This window comes from Heterocephalus glaber, unplaced genomic scaffold, assembly GCF_053883595.1.
Source record: "Heterocephalus glaber isolate CG9 unplaced genomic scaffold, H.glaber_assembly_v1.0 deba00001543, whole genome shotgun sequence".
In the NCBI taxonomy this organism is placed as follows: domain Eukaryota; kingdom Metazoa; phylum Chordata; class Mammalia; order Rodentia; family Bathyergidae; genus Heterocephalus; species Heterocephalus glaber.
Window position 1 is genome coordinate 3,531,954 of NW_028258336.1, and position 24,766 is coordinate 3,556,719.

A 24,766-nucleotide genomic window follows, 5' to 3' on the forward strand; every position below is an offset into this window, starting at 1 on the left:
GAGAAAGTGCAGTTCGCCCCTTCCTTTTTCTGCATTGAGGCCTGTCTCTTCATTTTCTCTGTGGGCTCCAATTTTCCCTTCAATTATATGGTATGGATCTGTTGTAACTGGCAACCACAGGCAATCACTCATCACTGACAGCCAGCAGTTTCCCTCTGTGTAGCCTCAGTGTATTTTTGGGCCTAGACTAATAATGAGTTAGATTATTTTAGGGTTAAGGTTTAAGGTTTTTTTCTCTTACTCCTTCTCCTCCTCCTCTTTCTTCTTTGGATAATTGTTGTCCAGCAGTATCCAGGGGAGATGAGATATCGTCATGAATAGAGAGTCACTGGTATCATTGAAGGACAAGTATGAGTTCAGGAAGTATGTGGTAAAGCCAGGAGGAGAGAATATGGATTAGTTTGTTACGTATACATGGGCCAAGAATATAAAGGAGGATAAGGAGGGCCAACATTGTTATGAAGTCTTATAAGACTCCAGATCCAGCTCCTGAGGGATTTGAGAAGATGACCCAGCTAGGTTTTTTGTTTTTGGTACCGGGTATCAAATTCAGGACCTTGCGCTTTCGAGGCAGGTGGCGGCACCACTGAGCTAAATCCCCAGCCCTCAGCCAGGGTTTTTAACTGAGGTTATTATTGACATTATCATAGACCTTAGCTAGATGTTTCAGATTGGTAAAACTGGTTTCTACTTTTTGCAAATTATTTATACAAAATCAGCAGGTCTCATTGGGCATCACACAAGTTCCCCCTATTTCAACTGAAAGGAGTTTGGGCACTCACCTATTTTGTAAAACTACTTCAGCCAGGAAATTTTAAACTTTTTTTTTTTTTTTTTTTTTGGTACCAGGGATCAAACTCGGTTAAACTTCTTGTTGACCCTCTATGACCTTCACTGTTGCCTCCCATGACTCCTAAAGTGCCAGGGATGGAGGTGTGAACCACCTGAATGCCCAATGACCTGAAGAGGCCTCAGAGGATTTTCTAACCCAGCCTCACACACTTGAGGATGGGATTATTCATCTCTAAGAATCTAAATGTCTTGAGGAGGGTCAGCTGGGGGCCTTTGAGGGAATTGTTAAAAGTCTGACTCTCATCTTCCCCCAGCTGCCTAAGTTCCTGAGCTCTGAGAATAATCACAGCCCGTTCTTACATCCTGCACCTCCCTGTCTGAGCCCAGGAATAATGTCTACTATCCTAAGACATAACATACCCACCCCACCTACTAGTTCATAGCACCCAATGCTATACCCACATACTCATCCATTCTCATTCTCCCAATCTCACTCTCCCACCTTCATGTCAGCCCACCTAAGCCCATTCCACTAAGCCCTTACCCTATCCATAAAATATCCAGCTCAGTAAACTGGACTTGGAATCTTCTTTGGAATTACTACTGGAGGTCCCACCTGGAACCCCCAAATTCAACTGGCTGTGTTCTTTACTGGGTTCTCACCATTTACCTAACATGTCCTACTAACTGGTATCCTTTAGTAACAAGCCTTGTAGCTATTTGGATTTTAAAATGCCCCAGTACACTGTTTTCCCTTTGATCTCAGAGTTAACTTACAGATATTTATATTCTGATGATGACTGGCTGAGCAACAGATTTCCAAGTGACTAATCTTTGCTCTAGCAGAGAGCAGCGGAAGAGCAAGTTAACCCTCTAATTGAACTTTAAGAACTACCCCATTGCACAAGAAATGTTTTAAGCATGCCAATTAGACAAAAATACCAATTCAAATTGGGATCCAAAGTAAATTTACCAATCAACCAAGATGCACCCCAATGGGCTCTTATTAACTCCTTGAATGTTGCCAAGAAGGCTTGTTCCCTCCTGTTTCCCTAGAGAGGAGCTGACCCCAACTTTGTTATCTAGTAGGACCCAGTGCAGGCTGCGTACCAATTCAGAGGTGTTTTTCCCATCCAATATCCAGCTTTGTAAATTGGCCTCATGGAACCTCAAAAATGAAAACCATAGCCTTTTTCTAAAAATATCAGTTTATCTGACATCCAGGAGGATAGCACAGAACTTTGGTGGGTGGGAGTGTTAGAAAGAGAAGAGTTTGAGTAACAGGAAAGAATGTGACTCAGAATGGAGACAAAGGATTATAGGTGAGCCCCTCAAAACTCAGAAGCAAACAGGACAAAACATTCAAGGTACAGGATGTGCAACATAGACATTTTATCTTTTTGTTACACAAACATAAAGCATAAACCTAGCAGATGCATGGGAGATGTCTTGAGCCTGGTGGAGCCTTCAAGGTTCCACGGCTAAGTTATCCTGTCATGGGAGTCTTGAAGTGGCAGACACCCTAATGGATTTTAACTATCCAACCAATGCTCGAGAGAGTGCAACCAGAAAATTAAGATGTGACAACAAGATATGGGGTCTTTCTTACCTCCTGGCTGGCTTGTCAAGAAATATTACTGAATGGAGGGTCTTGTGGAGCTTCTTTCCAGGTGTCCCAAAACAAGAATTGGAAAAGACACACAGAAAAGTCAGTGAAAGTGTACATTTATTGAAGGCAGAAAAGAAGTATGCTCTGCAGAGAGAGAATGGACCAGTGAAAAGGCTCACAGCATCTCCAAGGGTAAGAGGAAGGGGGTTTTTGTATCCAAAATTCCCAGATTATCTCTCTTCTACATAAATGTACATTGAGAAAGTTGTCGTGTTAAACACTCACTTGGCATCATCTGGTCTATCAAAAAACTTGTTTGGCTTCCTGTTGCATGTAAATGAAGGATTGAAATTAGTGTCTTTTGATTGGTTGTGCCATGTGCAAATGAAGGATTGAAAGTAGCATCTTCTGATTGATCCTATGAACAGGACCAGATTCACATCAATAACTGAAAATAGCTAGTTTCTGATTGGTCCAAAAAAGCACTCCTCTAATTGGTTGTGTGTACAGTGATGATGGTGTCACTGTATTAGAAGTGTCCTTTCTCCTAGGAGTGTGGCTCACCCTACTGCCCTATCTACATTGGATCATAGGGGCACTATTCTCATCCCTGGGTTAATCTACTGGTGAATTCATAGTTGAATTCCTGTTAAGGGTGGAGTGCCCAGATGGAAGGGGTAGATCACTGAGGTGTGATCTGGAATGGTGTATTCTTGTCCCCCATTCTTCTCTTCTCTGTCTGCTTCCCGGCTGCCATGGGGAACAGCTTTCCTCTGCCATTCTGTTTCTGCCTTGGAGCCAGTCAACCATGAACTGACCTGTCTGAAACATACACCAATTAAACCTCTCTGCCTTAAATTGTAGGTATTAGGAATTTTGTCCCAGCAACAGGAAAGATGACTAATACAGGCCACTTCCATTACGGTTTTATAGGTATACCAACCTAGTCAAACTTCTCATCTGGTATTATTTTGTCGGGAGCAATGCTACATAATTTTAGGGAAAAATCATTTGGTTAGCCTAGTTCTCCTGCCTACAGGCCAGCTATGGTATTCTGAGACATAATTCCATTTTGGCCTCCGGTCATAACTGAGACCTCAATGATCTGGTGATGCTGTGATTCTCCAGGACAAGATTACACCAGCTGAAGACATCCTGGGAGAAACAAAATCTTCATCTACTCATTTCCTCATTGTTCTTGGATTGTTACATCTTGTTTACTCCAATGTACTGAACTCTCTGCATGTCATTTGTTACATTTGTTACATTTGTTTCTCTGGATGTACTGAATAAAAGGTGTGGTAAACTGGGGTCTTTCAGTCTTTGCCTCCCAGAGCAGCACTGATCAGACCCAAAGCTCAGCTTCTTCTCAGTCTAATTTTTCTACCTTTCCTGTAATTCGCCTTGTGCTGCGGTGGCTTGCAGGAGACCAGGACTTACTGCAGAGGTTCTAGTAACATCCCCTTTCCCTGTTCCCTATACTATTTATGTAACAGGTCATGCCCAGCTGCTGCATCCAGGCACTTAGTGCCAGAATCAAGATTCCTTTGGGGCTTGATTCCTTTCCTCATCTTATCAGTGAAAAATAATTTTCCACTTGGGCAGGATTCTGACTTAGGGGCACTCAGTTATAATTTTACATATGGCACCTTCCCTTCACTGGCTCCTTGGTCATGCACACAACACCAAATATTTAAACCTGCATTACTGAGCAGGATTACCATACAACAACACATGACCAGACTAACCAGACTATCTAATGATGGTCTAAAGTAACTGAAGGTCTGCACATGAATAATTTATCTTACCTCATCCCCTTCTTGGGCCTCCATTCCAAGCACAATGATCTTTTCATTCTGGCATTTAGTCTGCTTGTGGAATCACTGCCCTTTTCACATTAGTGAAATGAGCAGGATGATATTTTCTGTAGATAAAAAGCTCAACATAGACTTTCTAAAAGACCTTTTTTTTTTTTTTGAGCCAGAGATTGAACTCAGGACCTTGCACTTTCAAGGCAGGTGGTGGAACCACTGAGCTAAATCCCCAGCCCCACTCAGTGTAGACTTTCTAAGGTGGGGAGATCCATAAAGAAGCAAGACTACTTACATATCACAAAGGAAAGTCACCCTTGTCCCTAGTCTTGCATTCATACATAAATTGACAACAAAGAAACATAAGACATATGCTAGAACTTTGAAAGAAAATAGGAACATACACAAAAAAGAGAACAATAAAAGGAAAGTAAATAAACTTTTAAAATTCTAAGTGTTATGTTCAAAGGATTTTGAAGATTGTTGTATATCCATAAAGAATGAGATTTGCTGGTGTTGTGGTACATGTCTGCAGTCTGAGGTTTTTTTGTTTTGTTTTGTTTTTTGTTTATTTGTTTGGTATTTTGAGACAGGGTCTAAATACATAGTTCAGGCTGGCTTTGAACTCACCATGTAGCCCAGGCTGGCCTCGAACTTGCAGCGATTCTCCTGCCTCAGTTTCTTGAATGCTGGGGTTACAGGCATGCAACACCATGCCCAGTTCAGTCTGCTCCATTTGGAAGGCTGAGAGAGGAGGGGGCTCAGAAGACCAAGGCCATTCTGGGCAACAGAGCAAGACTATGTCTCAAGGTGAGAGATGGTATGGTATTACACAAGCAGAGTGGAAGAAAGCACATTAAAAGATTTAGAATGTGGTTGTTGAAATGGCATATCCAAAAGAGACTTCTATCTGAATAATGAAGTAGACAGGTCCTTGGACTAATTTTCATAATGAAAAAAATTCTAAATGAAACATTTAAAATAAAATCTTAACTCTATGAATTGCCAAGGAAGGACAGAAGTCAGACCAAAGGTAGGTGTGGTGGTGCATGCCTATAATCTGAGCACTCGGGAGGCTGAGGCAGGAGGATCACTGAGAGTTTGAGACCAGACCGGGCTACATAGAGGATTTAAGGCCAGCCTGCACTACATAGGCCATTAACAGAATCATGATTCACAGAAAGTGGGATGGAACTGGCAGTCCACACCAAACACATATACACATTCTCCAAGGGTTTTAATAGGACCAGAGTCTAACACTTCGCTACATGATATTCCAAATATTCTCCATATAAGTGAAAATTACCTAACATACAAAGAACCTAATAAATGTCTCAATTCTCAAGGAAAAAAATCCAGCAATGTATAAAAAGGAGATACATTATGGCCAGGGTTAGGCTTATCCTAGAAACAGAAGATTGTTTCAACATTTCAAAATCAAATAATATAAAAGAAATGAAAATTTATATTCACAAAATCCTCTGAGAAAATGTTTATAATGGCTTTACTCATAATCAGTAATGCAGAAAACTACTAAAAGTTTCTTCAATTAATGAGTAGATAAACTTCTAGATCCATACAATGGAATATTACTCAGCAATAAAAAGAAACAAACTATTGTTATACATAACAATACAGGCAAATCTCAAATGCATTACACCAAGTTTAAAAAGTAAATCCCCCAAATGATACATACTGGATGATTTTGCTCATATGCTATTCTGGAGGAAGAAAACTTATAGAGAAGGCAAATGAATGAGTGGACACCAAGGACTGGGGAGGGAGGGGAGTTTGACTATGAAGGGGCCATGTGAGCGAATTTTTTGGCCAACTGAACTATTTTGCATCTTGGCTGGAGTGGTGGTCATGTAACTTCTCTATTTGTCAAAATTCATAGACCTCTATCCCCCAAAGAATGATTTTCCATGGTATATAAGATAAAGATTAAAACTTTATAATATTTAGAAAGTCACATGAGTTAAGTCTTGAGTAGTATCTTAGTTACTTCATCATTGCTGGCACAAAACACCTGACACCCACAAGTTAAAGGAGGAAAGGTTTATTTTAGCTACAAACCTTGTAGAGGTTTCAGTCTACAGTCATCTGGCTCCAAGGTAGCATGGCATGGCAGAGAAAAAATAGTTCATGGCAGGGAAGGTAGAAAAAAGCAATAGTAGTAAGCCTCCTTTTCTCTTTTACTCCATCCAGACTACAAGCCTTTTGGGTACTGGTAAGATGAAAGCCATTGGTAATTTTTCTTAATGCTTTTGTGAATGGTATCGATTTCCTAATTTCTTTCTCAGTGGGTTCATCTTTGATATATAGGAATGCTATGAGGTTTTGTGTGCTAATTTTGTATCCAGCTACATTACTGAATTTGGTTATTAATTCTAAGAGTCTTTGGGCAGATGTTTGTGGGTCTTCTATCTAGAGGGTTATGTCATCTGAAAATAATGAATTTTACTTCTTCCATATATATTTATTTTTCTTGCCTCATTGCTCTTGCTAATGTTTTGACTACTAAGATGAACAAGAGTGGTGATAGCGGACATCCTTCTCTCATTCCTGATTTTAGAAGGAAAGCTTTCAGTTTTTAGCCCATTTAATAGGAAGTTCGCAGTAGATTGGTCATAAATGGCTTTTATAAGACTGAGATAAGGTCTTTCCATATACATTTACTAAAGTGTTTTTATTATGAAAGGAAGTTGAATTTTGTCAGAGGGTTTTTTGCGTCTATTGAGATGATCATGTGATTTTTGTCCTTGCTTCTGTTTCTGTGACGTATTGCATTTAGTGATTTGCACATATTGAACCATTTGTGCATCCCTGGGATGAAGCCTACTTGGTCATGATGTATTATCTTTTAGATGATTCATTGCATTCTGTTTGACAGTATCTTTGTTGAGAATTTTTACATCTGTACTCATTAAAGGGATTGGTCTATAGTACTCTTTTCTGGTTGGATCTCTATCTGGTTTTGGAATCAGGGTAATGGTAGCTTTCAGGAATGATGTTGGTAGTACTTCTCTCCTTTCAGTTTCATTAAAGAGCTTGAGGAGTATTGGTATTTGATCTTCCCTGAAGTTTGTGTAGAATTCAGCAGTGGATACATTTGGATCCACTTTTCTAAGTTGGTAGATTTTATTTCTGCTTCAATTTCATTGCCTGCTACTGAATTTTTCAGGGCTTTAAAATCTTCTTGGTTCAGTTTTGGTAATTCATATGTACCTAAGAATCTATTCGTTTCTTCTGAATTCTCCAATTTATTGGCATATAGGTTTATGAAGTAGTTGTTAATAATCTTTTTTTATTTCAGCAATGTCCATTGTGATTTCTCTTTTCATTTCTAATTACATTGATTTGGGACTTTTCTCAGCTTTTTTCAGTTAGATTGGCGAAGGGTTTGACTACTTTGTTTATTCTTTTGAAGAACCAACTCTTTTCTCCTCCTCATATCCCACTGATTAATTTTTCAAATTTTGCCAGGTTCCCCACCTTCTCTACCTTTATGAATCTCTAGACAGATGGTTTATCTTTGACCCTCATTGAGTCAAAGACACTACTCTTACATAATTCTTTTATTTACTTCTCTTCCTCTTCCTCTTGTTCTTCTTCCTCTTCTTTCCCCCTTCTCCTCTTTCTATTACTCTACCCATCATCCTTTTTTCATCCCTTTTTCTTCCTCTTTTCCATTTTCCACAATCTCTCTCTTTGCCTATCAAATGTTGGTGTTGTTTTCATTTTTTTAAGTAAAATAGCTATTTATTGAGCTTCTTGTCATGCCAAAATGTTCTGTGCATATACCACTATAATTAGCACACCCTCTCTAACAGGCAAAATTGTACATCAAATTATATTTCATATCACCTGATTATATAAAAATGTAAAATAAAAAATCAATTCCTTTTAACATTCCTAATAATTCAATAAGAGATACGAGGTACAAAATCTTAGTAAAATATGACACAAGAAGAGCAATAATACAATTCTCACTTAAAGTTAACTTTTCATAATTTGTTATTAATATGCAAAGACAACAATCTTTTAAAACATTGTATTTACTAAGATTCTGGCAATAGCTTTATGTAAAAAGATACAGCATACCAGGCCTGCTACTCAACTTGTTTATAAGTCTCAGTTTCAATATGAAGTTGTTTAAAAACAAAAAATCAAAACCTCCTTTTACATGCTAAATATCTTGGCAAGGGTGCCATTAAACATAGTAATGAACTTGAGACAGCAAGAGTAAAGAGTTAACAAAAGCTATAAATGGCAGCCTAAACAACATTCATACAAAAGAAATAAAGTAACTATCATTGGTTATATAAAATTTTCCTGACTGGTTAAAACTCAAAGTAAAGCATGCACTTTAGAATCTTTAGCTATTAAGCTCAAAAAGTACCAGCGTCTACATGAAACAATTCCTCTCCAAAGCCAAAGTGTAAGAATTAATTCAAATGATATAACACATTCTAAAGCTAAAAAACATTCAGTTGGTATTGATGTGGAGGTAAACCCAGAGCTCCGGGGCTTTCTCACCCTGCAAAGGGCTGTTTCTCTGGCTCACTCAAAGCAGCACATGACAAAGTCCACGGATGTCAGCAAGCTCAGTAAAAGGTGAGACAGCTGGTACCCAGTTCCGACCTCCCCAGTAAGCATGGCTACCGTGTCCACAAGAGTAGGATGTGTGAGGATCAAAGGCATACTATTCTTTTTTTTTTTTTTGTACCAGTGATCAAACTCATGACCTTGCACTTGTAAGGCAGGTGCAGCGCCACTGAGCTAAATCTCCGGCCTAAAGGCACACTATTCCGCTGGCTAAAGGGACAGCAAACCACCCCTCCATCCACCTGAAAAGCTCCTTCCTGAGGTAAATATAAGTATACCAGGGGAAAAATTACACCTATCTACAGAGTAAGGATTTCAAAATATTAATGTAATCCCTACTTTAAAAAATTTAACTAGAGTCATCTGGCCATTTCTGATTACATCTTAAAGATGTATCTAGATTCAATTTCTGTTGATTTACCACTAGATACTTCTTTTCAAAAATATTAGCTTTATTTGCTGCCTGCTGCGCAAGCACGAGAACCTGAGTTCGATCCCCGGCACCCCCCCCCCAAAATTAGCTTTATCCTCAAATATCTTTTTTTTTCCTTTTTTGATACCAGGGATTGAACTCAGAACCCTGAGCTTGTGAGGCAGGCAGGGTGACACTGAGCTAAATCCCCGGCCTCTCCCCAAATATCTTAACCAATAGTAGGACTGCAGTGTATTATCTTGAGGGGTTATCACACACTGGAGGAGAAAAAGTAGATGTTCAAGCAGCAAGCAACAACTATGGCCTTTTCACATAGCAACATCTGAGTGGCTATTGAATAGTCCAGGAACAATTCTAAAAACAAGAAAATTCATTTTAGTAAATGCATTTCAGTAAATATATCATCATTTTCACAGTTGAAATTTCCTTAAACATTGCAGTTTCTTCATAAGGGAATCTGGTTTTTGTTAATGTTATGGTGAGTCAGAACTTGAACTAGCAGCCTTCTTTTTCTTCTTCTTACTGTGTTTCTTATGCTTCATTTTCTTTTTTGTTTTTTCTGTTGCTTTTTTTTGTTCTTCACTGCTTTTCTTCTTTTTTGCTTATACTTCTTCAATATAATCTGATTCTGACAAGGACTCAGATAATAAAGGTTTATCTTCAGGATACAGCTTTCTTTGTTTTGCTAAGTCCTTTAATGTCCTTTTCTTTCTCAGTTGCATCCTTTGACTTTTCTTTCTTACACGGTCCTTATTGTCTGATTCAGTTTCTGGCATGGAGCTTTCGGAAGATTTATGTGAACAGTTCTTTTTTTTCTTTCTCCTTTTTGCTTGTTCCTTTTACTCATCTTCAGAATCTGAAGAACTGCCGGAAGAATCAGAGCTTGATGAAGAAGAAGATGAATACCTACCAACCTACCAGATTTCTTCTCTTTCTTCATTCTGTTTTTTTTTTTTATGAGCTCTCATTTCCACTTAATAATTTCTCCCTGTGCTTTTCTAGTTCTTTCTTCCAAATCTCATTTATTTTTTTCTTCAAATTCAGCCAGAGCCTTAGACCTTTTCTTTTTCTTTTCTAGTTGGTCTTTCACTTCTTCCCACCTGATTGTTCCACTTCCCATGGTGCCAGACTGAGCACACTGTAAGACTGAGAGTGAGAGAGGAGGCCGGAGAAGCAGCAGAGGCAGGTCCACCACAGGTCCTTCTCAGTGTTGTTTTCATTTTACCTGGCTTTATCTGTCTTTAGTTTTGACATTCATACTGATATCTCTCTATCAATATCTTCAACCCAGATCCCTACCCTAAGCTAGAGATTTGTATATCTAACTGGCTCCTGGTCATCTCCTCTTAATGTCTCATAAGCTGATCAAATTAAAAATGCCCAAAATGATGCATTATTATTCCTGATTCCCATGTCAAAGTATCTCATTGCCCATATCAACCTCTCCAGCTGTGTATCCTTTCCTATATACCTTTACCTGCCATGCATGCTATGGTCTAGTCTTGGTTTTTTGTTTTTGTTTTTTTGGTACCAGGAATCAAACTCTGGACCTGAGCTAAATCCCTGGCCCTATGGTCTAGTCTTGTTAAATTGCATCTAGTTCCTCCAAGATGTCATATAAATATTCACATTTATTGCAATTTATTACTTTTGCTCTACAGAAGTGAATTAATGCTACCCATAGTTTATTGCTCCTAATACATATAGGAGTTAATGTCTGGTACTGCATAGACACAAAGGAAAAGATTAATGGCACCAAACACCTAGCATTTCTCCTTCATTACCTCATTCCTGAGTCTTAGAAAGCTTTCTGGGATCTGACAGTTTTTTCTTTGCAAGGTATGTGGCTGTTCTGATGTGTCTAGATGTTGCCCCAAAGCCTCATGCAGTTAGGTGGGGCTTTTTCAGACTTGGCTGGATCTAGAATGTGTGATGCTTGGATGAAGGGTATGTGATTACTAAATCAGTCCACTGATTTGACACCCATGCTAAACTGGGTAGCCTAGAATATGGAATATAAAAGGGGCAGAAAGAAGCTGCTATCGCTTGCTTGCTTTTGCTGTCTTCTCCCTGCCATGAACTGTTTTTCCTCTGTGATGCTCATCTCCCATGCCACCCTGCCTTGGAGCTAGCTGACTATGAGTCAAACCTCTATAAATTGTGAGCTAAATAAACCTATCTTCCTTTAACAGTGCATGTCAGGTATTTTGTCCCAGCAATGACAAAAGTAACTAATACAGTGGCTTTCAGGAGGTACAATGTTTTTGGGCCATCTGAACACTGACTTGGTGCCTCAGGTCCTACTTTCTGCCATCCCAGTGATAATTGGAGGAGTGAGGTTGAACCTCCTGGTGACATCCTATCCGGATAAACATAGATCCCAGTGTGTGACTCCTACCTCAGCTCTTGTTCAGGAACCTTCTTACTCAAAGTTATACATAAGATACAGATAATGTATCTCTCACACGTATTTTTCCTCCTATGGTTATTACTCATTGGTTTAACTACTTTATTCTAGGGAGGCAAGTTTAGTAAATAAAAACGTTCATCTAATTGATTTAAAATAGCCATAAGCATTTATTTTTTTGATTCATGATACATTTTTACCAGAAAAGTAATTTCACCCTAAATTTATTACATCTTTAGCTTTTAAGAATAGAAAAATATTTATAAAAGCAATACTCATTCTCATGCTTATGCTTTTTTACCTCTAAAATTCCTAAGTTAGGTAATCACAAAACAGAACATTAATAAATATCATAGCCTCTCTGTTTTGCTTGCACAATACTGCTTCCTTGATCTGGGATATATATTAGTTTGCAGTTATTGCTGCAATGAAGTACCTTGCCAAGTTGAATTGCATTTTTTCTTTTTTTGAAACAGGGTTTTGCCACATAGTTCAGGCTGACCTTGACCTCGCTATGTATTCCAGGCTGGTCTTGAAATTGTGGCAATCCTCCTGCCTCAGCCTCCTGAGTGCTGGAATTACAACCATGCACCATCAGCCAACTTGAATTCCAGAATGGATCTATTGATTAACTATCAGAAAAACTAAAAATATAAAGAACATTGGAGAAATTAAAGAGAAACCATTTAGTATAGAAAATAACTACCTTTCATGCAGAGTAAATTGAAGGGTACATTTACAGAAATATTTCAGTTCTTTTCAGAAGAATTACTTTATTAGATTTGTTTTTAAATATGCCTGCTTTCAAACTTCTCTGTTAGTTTCTGGTGGCTAAATATTTGCTAGCATATTTAATAATGACTGATTCAAGATCACTTATTTTCCTTAAAAATTTTTGTGATAGAGAACTTTCCACTTCAGTCTTTTTATAACTTTTCTATTGTGGCAACGCTAGTGTACATATGCTTTTATAAACTGCCTTTTCCATTTAGCCTTGTTTATCATAAGCATTTTTCTATGTTGTCTTCCTACTTTCCTAATTATCACTTTTAAAATTTATACAATAGGGCAGGGGATTCAGCTCAATGGTTCCACCGCCTGCCTTGCAAGTGCAAAGTCCCAAGTTCAATCCCCAGTACCAATAAAAAAATTATACAATAAACCAAAATATGCTCATATCATTGCCTACTTGTATTGCTACCAGGTTTTTTTCACTTTCATATATACTAGCACTATGAACATGAGACTAACTACTTTTGTCTGATGACAACTAATTCATAGGTCAATATTCTGGGCTGACATCCAGGCATGGTGGTGCACACCTGTAATCCCAGCACTCAGGAGGCTGAGGCAGGAGGATTGCCACAAGTTTGAGGCCAGCCTGTGCTGCATAGTGAGTTCAAAACTAGTACGAACTACACAGAGAGACCATATATATATATTCTGGACTTAGGTGCAGCTCAGTGGTGGAGTGCACATATGCACATATACAAGGCTCTTGGTTTGCTCCCAAGCACCATAAAATTTGTTTTGAAAGTCAATTTCTCATTTTATATTCTTTTATATTTGGCAGAGTTTAAAACATACTAAACAATACAGGCTTTTAAAAATTGTCTGGATGCTGGGAGTGATGGAACATGTCTGAAATCTCAATATTCTGGAAAACTGAGGCAGGGGATTGTAAGCTCAAGCTTACTCTTGGCAATATATGAGACCCTATCTCAAAATAAAAAAACAGAAAAAGCTCGGAGCTACAGCTCAGTGCAAAGGCCTTGGTTTTTCTCTCTAGTACTGCCAAAAAGAAATTGTATAGAATTAAATACCTAGATTATTTCTTATTACAGAAGGCTTTAAAAAATGTTCAGAATGATGAAAAAATTTACATTTTTTGTTACTGACCAAAACTAAAGATGCCCAGTAACTATTAAGTACAAAAAAATGAACTTTGATTTTTCCCAAAATAGTAATCCAAAGTAAAATCTTTCCTGCTTTTTTCTTTTTCTTTTTGTAGCACTGGTGCTCAAACGCAGGGCCTTGTGCATACTAAATAAGTGTTCTACCACTAAGCAACGTCCCCAGCCCTTCCTTTTCCCCCTTTTAAAGTTTCAGTACAAATTGACTTTCACCTCCATATTTTATAATAAATCCTTTATAAATTAAATTCTTAGCTTATTGTGTCTCCACAACAGTAGCATAAGTAATGATATTAAAAATGAGAATATATACAGCTCTATACCATTTCCTCAACATAGTAGGAAAAGGTTTTCAAAAATATTTAGGCAGAAGACCTGATTATCAATAGTTGGCTGATTGATCAATAAATAATAGTTGAAAAACTTAACCAGTTAAATCCAATTCATTTTTAAATAAAAAATAGTATACTTAGAGATTTTTTGCATTTGTTCCTAAAGATACTGAACATGCTGCTGAGTTGTAAAGAAACTGGGAATAGAGAGCAGATGGGACTTTTGGCAAATATTAGGCAAGTCTGACTGCGGGCAGCAGGAACTGGCTAGTGCTTTAGCATATGGTGCTCATAATACCTCAGTCAATTAAAGAAGTGCCATCTAGGGCTTGCCAGTCAGAAGACATCTTAACTACTTTTTCTTAAAGCTAAGAGCTCTCCTTTCTAACCTCCAGTGGTCCCAGGCAACTAATTTAAGATTCACTTTTGACAGCTTACTGATGTCAGTTTTCTAATGAATGACATTCATGCCTAGAAACACTGCTGATATGAAATGCTACTGTCGTGTATGATAGTATGTCACAGTCTGAACAGCACACACATAATTTATTCATTCATCTACAAGTATTTATTTACTGAACTCAGATGTTGGGTACTTTAACATCCACATAACAAATCCTTTATTGTCAAAGCTGATTATGCTGTAAGTCAGCATGGAACTTCCTATGAAGTCCCATAGGAATTCTTCTTCCTCACTTCTGTTTACAGTATTTATCATTTGCTTTTTATATTCTCCCCCTGCAAGTAAAAGCCACAGTGCTCCTTACAATAGCCTAAAAGACTACATAAACTACCTTTTTTTTTTTTTCCAGTATTGGGCATTGAACCTAGAAATACTGTACCACTGAGCTATCTCCCTAGCCCTTTTTATTTTTTATTTTTAGACAGGATCTCACTAAATTGTCAAGCTGGCCTGGAATTTTCAATGCCTCAGCCTCCACAATAACTGAAATTACAGACATTCACCACTGCCCTGGCCACGTACCTCTCATACGTGTCTAAACACAAGGACTTCTCTCCCCTTTTCTCTACTTCTCTCCTCCTTTTTTCCCTGCTTCCCTGTGTTGTAAAATGTAATTCCGTTGTAGAGGACTAAAGAGGCCAGTGCTAACTACCTATTGCATATCAAGTATGCCAGTATGGATATAAAAGACTCTTCTGACCAGAGTTCTCAATAAGGGATAGGGATAGGGATATAGCTCAGCAGCAAAGCCCTTGCCTAGGATTCACAAGACCCTGGGTTTGACCTCAGCACAGCTTTGAGGAAAAAATAAGTTTCCAATAGTCTTGGAAATTAGTCTAAATAATACACATAGCAATATGAAATAAATAAGTTGACTTAGTATCCATTTTAAGTAACAGAATGGGAAAGTTCAAAGCTCAGAAAAGACATGAATACTCTTTCTTTGTATTTATTCTTATTTCAACAGTAACAAACTGAATGCTCCGGATTTTTCTCTGGGTCCCACTCCTTTTGTTACTGGAGGTTAAATTTCATACAGTTTGTTGCTCCCCCAAAATTCAGGAGACAGAATTTTGGTGGAAAGATAATGGGCTATTCAAAGTTAGCTCAAAAGGAAATGGAGGGCTCTTGTCTCAAATTGCTAGTTTTTCATGCGCAGGTGTGCAAAGGGTTTTTTATTCCAAAGAAGATGGGATACAGTGAGATAACTGGCAGCAAAGTCTATGCTGGGTGAGGAAAGTCTTCTTTAGAGCATGGTTTCTACTTGCAGTCATTCTTTGCTCTCTTTCTCCCTCTTTGAAATGAAATCGGACCTTGATCTCCTAGAGCCAATATCTGCATGTTCTTTTCAGAGGAATATGTCCCTTTTGACAAACACATTACTTCTCTGCTATTTTATATGAGCTGAGAAGAGTGTTTACAGAGGGGTTTCTTTAGAAATTAAAATACCAAAAGGACGAGTTGCAAAAGGACCTGAGAAAAAAATAGATTAGGGATCTCTACTAAAAAATATTTTTTTCCCTAGAGGGCAGATTGGTTACACTTTCTGCTGAGTACCAGGTAAATATTTTCAAATGCACCAAACTAAGCAAGCACAATCCAAAATTATTTTTCCCACTTTGAATATGTGTCATCACCACCTACCTATCCCTTAACTCCACCCAGAACTTTGGAAGTCATCCCTAATTCCTTCTCAACATTCTCTGCACCTTCCTCACCTAATACTTACTATGTATTTCTTAGATATTTATCCTTTCTCTAAACTTCCATTTCCAGTACAATAGCTCAGGATACCCCAACCTATGGGCCACAGACCTATACAGCAGAAACCTGGCCACACAGCAGGAGGTGAGCAAGCAAAATTTCATCTGTATTTTCAGCAGCTTCCCGCTGATCAATTTACTATCTAAGCTCTACCTTCTCTCAGATCAGTGGTGGCACTAGATTCTCATAGGAGCACCAACTCTATTGTGATTTATGAGGTATCTAGGCTGTGTGCTCCTTATGAGAATCTAAAGCCTAATGATCTGAGGTGGAGCTGGCGTGGTGATGCTTATCAGAGACCTCTGCAGTAGGTTCTGGTCTCCTGCTCCGTGCCAAGGTGCAAGGCTGGGAAAAAACTAAAAGACAGAACTAAAAAGACAGAGAAACCAGGAAGCCAGGATGGCCAATGCTGCTGATTCAGCAAAGGCGCTGGTCAGTCCAAGCCACTGATTTTATTGGCAATCAACTGGGGTAAAGGTGAACTATGGCTAAAGGGGAACTATGTGTGAAGACATGCAGTCGTGCAGTTACTATAGATACTAATGCAAGCAAGGCTTGTAAAGGAAAAAGACAAAGTACTCTCCAGTTAGGAACAGAATAGACAAAATATATGGTTATAATTAAATCCTTGTCCTTCTAGTTTTTAATTGTGGAAATGGAATTAGGTGCAAGTTACTCTGACCTCAGCATGTAGGCTTTGGCTGGACTCACTTCTCAAAACAAGCCAATTGGCGATGGGGATTTAGCTCAGTGGTTTCCGCCGCCTGCTGCACAAGCACAAGGACCCGAGTTCGATCCCCAGTACTGGAAAAACAAAACAAAACAAGCAGAAAAAAAAATTTTTTTTGAGGTACCTGGAACCAAACTCAGGACCTTGCACTTGCGAGGCAGGCAGTGGAACCAATAGGCTAAATCCCCGTCCTATTGGGAGGTAATGAAAATAGGAGGTGGGGCCTAGATGAAGGTAATGGGTCTAGGACAGTGGTGGTGAACCAATGGCATATGTGCCACAGCCAGCTGTTTATTATCATTGAAAGCTCTAAAAGGTTTGCTGTCACTGGCCTATGGGCATATGATCTTGGGGACTATATCTGATCCCCAGGCACTTTCTCTCTGGCTCTTTTATCCTACTTCCTGGTCACCATGAGGTAAGCAGCTTTCCTTTGTCATGCTCTTCTGCCATGTTGTTCAGCCTTGACACAGGCCTAAAGCAATAGAGCCATCCAACTGTAAAAGTTAATTTTGTTTGTGTCAACTTGATTGGCTTGGGGGCTACCTAAAAGATTGGTGGAGCATATTTCTGAGTGTGTCTGAGTGGATCATAGAGCTGTGACCTTGGGTACTATATCTGGTCCCTCATCCCTTTTTCTCTGGTACTGTTCTCCTGCTGTGAGCCTCCATCGATTAAACACAGAGTAGAATGATCTTTCTAAATAAAAATAATTTATTCCACTAATTTTCTTATTTTACTTCCCAACAACAAACTAAGCAATTTTCCTCTATAATGTCCTTTTGCCATGATGTTTCTGCTTTATAGACAACCTACCAGGAACTGAATCCCCTAAAACTGTGAGCCAAATGAAAGTTATCCTCCTTTAAGTTGTGAGTGTTGGGTGTTATGTCTCAGTGATAGGAAAGCTGACTAATATACCAGCTAGGAATTGAAGGATTTGAAACCATGAGCTAAAATAAATCCTTCCTCCTTTAAATTTATATTCTTAGGTATTCTGCCACACAAACAGAAATCTGACTAATACACATAGCTAGCTGTATTAATTTTCTGTTGCTGTGACTACAACTTTAGCAGCTGAGAACCACAAACATATATTATCTCATAGTGTCTGTAAGTAATCTAAGATGGCTTGGCTGGGACCTCTGCTTAAAGTTCCATAGGCTGCAGTGAAGATATTGGGTAGTCCACATTCTCATCTGTAGTTTGAAGTGCTCTCCCAATCTCATTCAGGTTTTTGGCAGAATTCAGTTCCTTGCACTTACAGGACTGAAACCCTCAGTTCCTACAGGGCAGTGATGACAAACCTTTTAGAGCTTTCAATGACAACAAACCACTGTGGCATGTGTGCCATAGGTTCCCCAGCACTGCTATAGGGTGCCCCTCTCCATAGGCACTTTACAAAATGCCTTTTTTTTTGGTACTAGGAATCGAACTCGGGTCCTTGAGCTTGCGCAGCAGGCGGCAAAACCACTCAGCTAAATCCCCGGCCCCAAAATGGCTTTTTGCTTTTTTAAAGTTAACAGTCTTTGCTTCAAGTCTTTCTTTCCCAGAAAGGCTGGTCTCTGTCTCTGTCTCTGTCTCTGTCTCTGTCTGTCTGTCTCTCTCTCTCTTTCTCTATCTCTCTGTCTCTTTCTTTTTCCTCAATATATCTTTAATTGGATAGCCCTTCAATTTTATTATCCCTCCTTCTATGATACCAGCTCTAAAAATACATTATGATCCCAGTGCCAGGAGAAAAAATGGAAACAAAAATACATTATGAAAAGGGAATTTGTTCCCTTTGGGGGTAGATAACTTGCTAAATTACTACCATTACCCATTAATCACATATTATTACTACCCCTATTTCACAGATGGGTAATATAAAGTATAGAAGCACCAAAGAACTCACTAAGGTCATGTAGGCACTACTAGCTAAATGGTAGATCTGAAATTCAAGACTGTTGAGGAGGGCACAATTGGGTAGCCTATATCCTGCTTGCAGTGGCCTTGGATGAAAAAGAATGCCAAAGGAGGAATACTTGGAGACAGAAGTTGATTTTTCCCTGTAAAGACAGATATGTGGGTGTCAATCTGGAGTTTCCTATGAAGTGTGACTAAATATCCCTGAGGCTACCATCTAAACATGATCTTCATGATGAAGACAGAGATCAGATCTGAAAGAGGGACAGAATGCAGTACAAAACTCAATGTATCTCCCAGTGACCCAGATTTTTTTTAAAAGGCATATTTACCATATTTGTGAATTGCAAGGAGATAGAAAGAACAACTTCACCTTTCTCTGATTTGAGAAACTGAAAGTGTAAATAAGGATCAAAATGTGTAATAGATAATGTGAAATAGGAAGAAAAGGCCTAAAGGGGAAAGGGAACTGGGAGGGGTAGGGGAAAGGAAAGAAGGGAAAGGATAAAACATGAGAAAAGGAAAAATGGAAACAAAGTCTTTGTAAATAGGGAAGGGTGGAGGGGTGAATGGAGGGCTGGGAAATGGGGAAAAAATAAGAACCAAGATGCATCATGTAAAGGTACAAGTTCCCAGCGAGAAATGTAAATGTGTTGTTTACCTGAAATGTACCAATAAACTTGATGAAAAAAAACCTTCACCAATAAGTTGATAGAATAAAGATTCAAAAAGATCTTAAGAGGCAGGAATAATAAACCTCACCTTACAAAGTGAAATTCAACTTAAATATAAAGTTCTCCTTTTGGATTTAACCATTTTTTAAAAATTGTGATTAAAAGGCACATATTATTAAATTTATTGTCTTAACCATGTTTACGTGTACAGTTTCAGTAGTTTAAGTATATTTACCTTGATGTACCACAGATTTCTAGAACTTTTTCATCTTGCAACACTGAAACTTCATACTACTAACCCTGATTTCCCTCCCATCCTCCTCCAGCTCTTGCTAAACACTGTTCAGTTTTATGTTTTTATGATTTTTACTGCTTCATATACTTCATATGAGTGGAATGCTACAGCGTTTGTCCTTTTGTGACAGGCTTATTTCACTAAGCATGGTGTCTCCTTGAAATTCATTTCCGTTGGTAGTATGTGCCACAATTTTCTTATGTTTTAAGGTTGAATAATATTTCTCCCCCCTCCCTTCCTTCTTCCCTCCCATCCTCTTTGTGCCTGTATGTGTAAGTGTGTAATCACATTTTCTTTATTCATTCATTTGTCCATGGACATTTGGGTTGCTTCAAATTCTTAGCTACTGTGAATAACGCTGTAATGAGCCCAGATGTACAACTATTTCCTGATTTAGATTCTTTTTTCTTCTTCCATTCTTTTTATTTGTATATTGTCTGTGATACATAATAAATGCATTCATTATAAGGAATTCATTATGGGGAATTGTGTCTGTGATACATAATAAATACATTCAGTATGGGAAATTCATTCATTATGGGGACACATTACATATATATGTACACACACACACACACATATGTGTAACATCTTGATCTTTTTTACTTCCCCTCTTCCCCTTGCTCTTGTCTTCCTTCATCCCTAGGTCTCCTTCCCATCTCCACAAGTCTGTCTACCTGTTTCCTACCATCCATCTGAGATTTGGTTCCTAAATCATTTATACTTTCAGTATCTCATATAAGAAAAGACATGTGATATTTAAGCTTGTGTGTCTGACTTATTTCACTTAACATTACTGTCTTATGGTATATCAATTTTTCTATAAATGACTCAAGTTTATGCTTCTTTATGGAAGAGTATATAAATTCACTGTGTATAAATACATTTTTTATCCATTTATCTGTTGATGGAATCTCAGCATTGTTTTGATTTGCATTTCTCTAATGGGCAGAAATGTTGAACATTTTTTCATCTATATAGTATTCATTTGTACTTCTGAGAAGTGTCTATTCATTGCAGTAGCTCATTTTTGATTGGGTCTTTTATTTGGGGTGGTTATTTTTCTGGAGTACTTAATATATTCTAGATACTACGTCTCTGTCCAAGAGTAGCTGGCAAAATTTTTCTCCCATTCTGTAGGTTGTCTCTTCACTCTGTTAATTATTTCCTTTGTTGTGCAGAAGCATTTTAATGTGATATAATCCCATTTCTTGATTCTTGATTTATTTCTTGGGCAGTTGGGGATTTGTTCAAATGTCCTTGCCTATGGCTATGTTTTCAAGAGTTTTACTTATTTTATCTTTCAGCAGATTCAGTGTTTCTGTTTTAATATGTAGGTCCTCGATTCATTTTTAGTTTGGTACATGGTGAGAGATATGGCTCTAACATCAATCTTGTATGTGTGCCCAAATGCCCATCAATCCATGAACAGATAAAGAAGATCTGGTTATTTTATACAGTGGAGTACTGCCATAAAGAAGTTTAAGGTTGAGACATTTCTAGCTAAATGGATGGACCTTGAGACCATACTCTTTATTTTTTTTTTGTATTAAATTCTTTTATTGGTACATTGTAGGTATACAACACAGTTACATTTGTCATTGGGAATTGTACCTTTACATAATGCATCTTGGTTCTTATTTTTTCCCCATTCCTAGCCCTCCCTTCACACCCTCCACCCTTCCCTATTTAGAAAGACTTTATTTCCATTTTTTCCATTTCTCATCATTTTTTCCTTTCCCTTCTTTCCTTTCCCCTGCCCCTCCCACTACCCCTACCCCTTTGGACCTTTTCTTCCTATTTTACATTATCGATTATTCATTCTAATAATTGGTACATTTTAGGTATACAATATAATGACATTCATCATTGGAAATTTGCACCTTTACATAGTCTCTCTTGGTTCTTATTTTGAGACCATACTCTTAAGTGAAATAAATAGGACACACGTGTTTAAATACCACATTGTTTCTCTAGTGTGAGAAATTGAAAGTGTAAATAAGGACAAAAATGTATAAAAGATATGGGGAATTGGGAAGAAAGTGTTCAATGAAAAAGGGAACAAGGGAAGGGAAAGGGGGGAAGGAAAGAAAGGACAAGGAAAAAATGGAAACAAATCTTTTGTGAACAAGGAGGGGAAGAGGGATTAAAGGTTGGGGAAGGGAATGGGGAAAAAAAAGCAAGATATATCACATACAGGTACAAATTCCCCATGATGAATGTTATCATTATGTATATCTGAAATGAACCATTAAAAGAAAAAAAGAAACAAATCTGTGTGCTTACAGTTTCCCAGCACCATTTGTTAAAGAGGCTATCTTTCCTCTAGAATATGTTTTCAGCGCCCCCGCTTTTCAGTACCAGAGATCGAACTCAGGACCTTGTGCTTGTGTGGCAGGCACAGTGCCACTGAGCTAAATCCCTGGCCCTGTTTTTGGCCCTTTTGTCAAACATCACAAGGCTGAATGTGCCCACGTTTATTTCTGCATCCTCTATTCTGTTCCACTGATCTTCATTCAGTTTTTGTGCCACTGTCATGCAGTTTTTTATCACTGTATCTTTGTAATATAACTTGAAATCCAAAACTGTAATACCTCCTGCTTTGCTGTTGTTGCTGGGATTGCTTTTGCTATTCTAGGTCTCTTCTGGTTACATGCAATTTTAGAATTATTTTTCTAGTTCTATGAGGAATGATGTTGGTATTTTGATTGGGATTACATTAAATCTATATATTAGTTTTGGTAGTATGGCATTTTGACAATGTCATTTCTGCCAATCCAAGAATAGGGGATACTTTCAATTTTCTGATGTCCACTTCAAATTCCTTTTTTGGAATACTATACTTTATACAGGTCATTCACTTCCTTTGTTATGTTAACTTCTAAGTATTTAATTTTTCTTGAAATAATTGTGAATGGTGTTGTTTTCCTAATTTCTTTCTTGGTGTGTTCATTATACAGGAACACTATTGATTTTTATGCGTTCATTTTGTACCCTGCCACCTTGCTTTACTAGTTCTAGAATTCTTTTGGTGGAATTTTTTGGGTTTTTCTATGTAAAGAATCATATCTGCAAATAAGTATAGTTTGACATCTCCCTTTCCTATACACTTTTTTTTTTTTTTTTTTGAGACAGGGTCTTGCTATGTAGTTCAGACTGGCCTTGAACTCATGGAGTAATCCTCCTACTTCAGCCTCCCAAGTACTGGGATTGCAGGCTTGTGACACCATGCCCAGCTGTATCTCTTTTATTTCTATCTCTGCTTGATTGCTCTGGTTAAAATTTTGATTACTAAAATTTTGATTATTAAAATTTTGATTAAATTGAACAGGGGGAATGACAATAGACTTTCTTGTCTTGTTCCTGATCTCAGAAGAAAAGCTAGTTTTCCCCCATTTAATATAAACTTTGCAGTAGATTTGTCATAAATGGCTTTTAGCAGATTGTGATAAGGTCCTTCTATACCTGTTTTCTTCAGGGTTTTATCATAAATGGATGTTGGATTTTGTCAAAGGCTTTTTCTGCATTTATTGAAGTAATTATGTTACTTTTGTCCTTGCATCTATTTATGTGATGCATTACATTTATTGATTTGCAGAGGTTGAACCATTCTTGGGTCACTGGGATGCATCCTACTTAGTCAGGATGTGGTGATCTTTTTAATGTCATGCATGTTGCATTCCATTTGCCAGTATCTTGTGGAGGATTTTTGTATCTATGTTCATTAAGGAGATTGCCCTATAGTTTTCTTCTTTAGTTGAGTCTTTGTCTGGTTTTGGAATCAAGGTAATGACTGGTATCCAAGAATGAGTCTGGCAGTTTTCCTTCCATTTTGATATCATTAAAAAGTTTGAGGACTATTGGTGTTAGATCTTCTCTGAAGTTTTGTAGAATGCATTGGTGAATTCATTTGGTCCTGGGCTTTACTTAGTTGGTAGTTTTTTATTACTGCCTCAGTTTCATTGCCTGTTATTGGATTATTCAGGGTATTTATGTCTTCTGGTTCAATTTTGGTAATTCACATGTAAATTACCAATTTATTCATTTCTTCTGGATTCTCCAAGTTATTGGAATACAGAGGTTTTAAAAAATTTTATTTTATTTTATCCTGTTCCCCCCTCATGTCTCCCTCCCCTCCCTATGTACAAAAGCTTTGTTTTCATTTTTTCCTTCTATTTCCACTTTTTTTCTTGTCCCTTCCTTCCTTTCGTCCTCTCTCCTCCCTTGTTCCCCTTCCCATTTGGCCATTTTCTTCTTATTTCCCAACATCCATTATGCTGGAATACAGGTTTTTGAAGCAGTTACTAAGAATATTTTGGATTTTGGTGGTGTTTGTTTCTATTTCAACTTTTCTAGTTTTAATTACATTGAAATGGTCTTTACTTTTTTTTTGTAATATTGGCTATAGATTTGTGTTTATTCTTTCAAAGAACCAACTCTTACATGCCTTAATTCTTTCTTTGCTTTTATAGTTTCAATTTCATTATTTTCTGCTCTGATTTTTATCATTTCCTTCCTTGTACTAGCTTTAGACTTGGATTTGGATGGTTCTTATTTTTCTACAACGTTGAGGTTCATCAGTGGGTTATTTATGTGGGCTCACGCTGTTTGTCTGATGTGGGCATTCATAGCTACAATCTTCCTTCATAGAACTGTTCTCATTGTGTCTATCTTCCTGGTCATTTTGATTCTAGGAACTGTCTAATATCTTCTTTAATTTCTTCAGTAACCCACTGATTATTCAAAATTGTTTAATCTTCATGAATTTGTATAATTTTGTGGCTTCTTTTGTCACCAATTTCTAGTTTCAATGCTTTATATGTGATAATATGCAATGAGAGTATTTCAATTGTTTTGTATTTATTTAAGTATGCTTTATGGGCTAGCATGTGGTATATTTTGGAGAAAGTTTCATGTGCTGCAGAGAAGGATGTTTATTATGTTTTAATAGAGTGGAACACTCAGTAAATATATATTAAGTCCATTTGTTTAAGGGTGTGATTCAACTCTAATATTTGTTTCATTTTGTT

General features: G+C 37.7%; 1 long non-coding RNA gene and 1 pseudogene across 1 annotated transcript in view; one reads left to right on the top strand and one right to left on the bottom strand.

The window, feature by feature from the left end:
* LOC147824427 (uncharacterized) overlaps window positions 1-24,766 on the top strand; it is a 73,739-nt gene that overhangs the window by 32,009 nt on the left and 16,964 nt on the right. The gene's annotated exons all lie outside the window — the stretch shown is intronic.
* Window positions 8,306-19,995, bottom strand: LOC147824428 (protein FAM133B pseudogene; annotated as a pseudogene).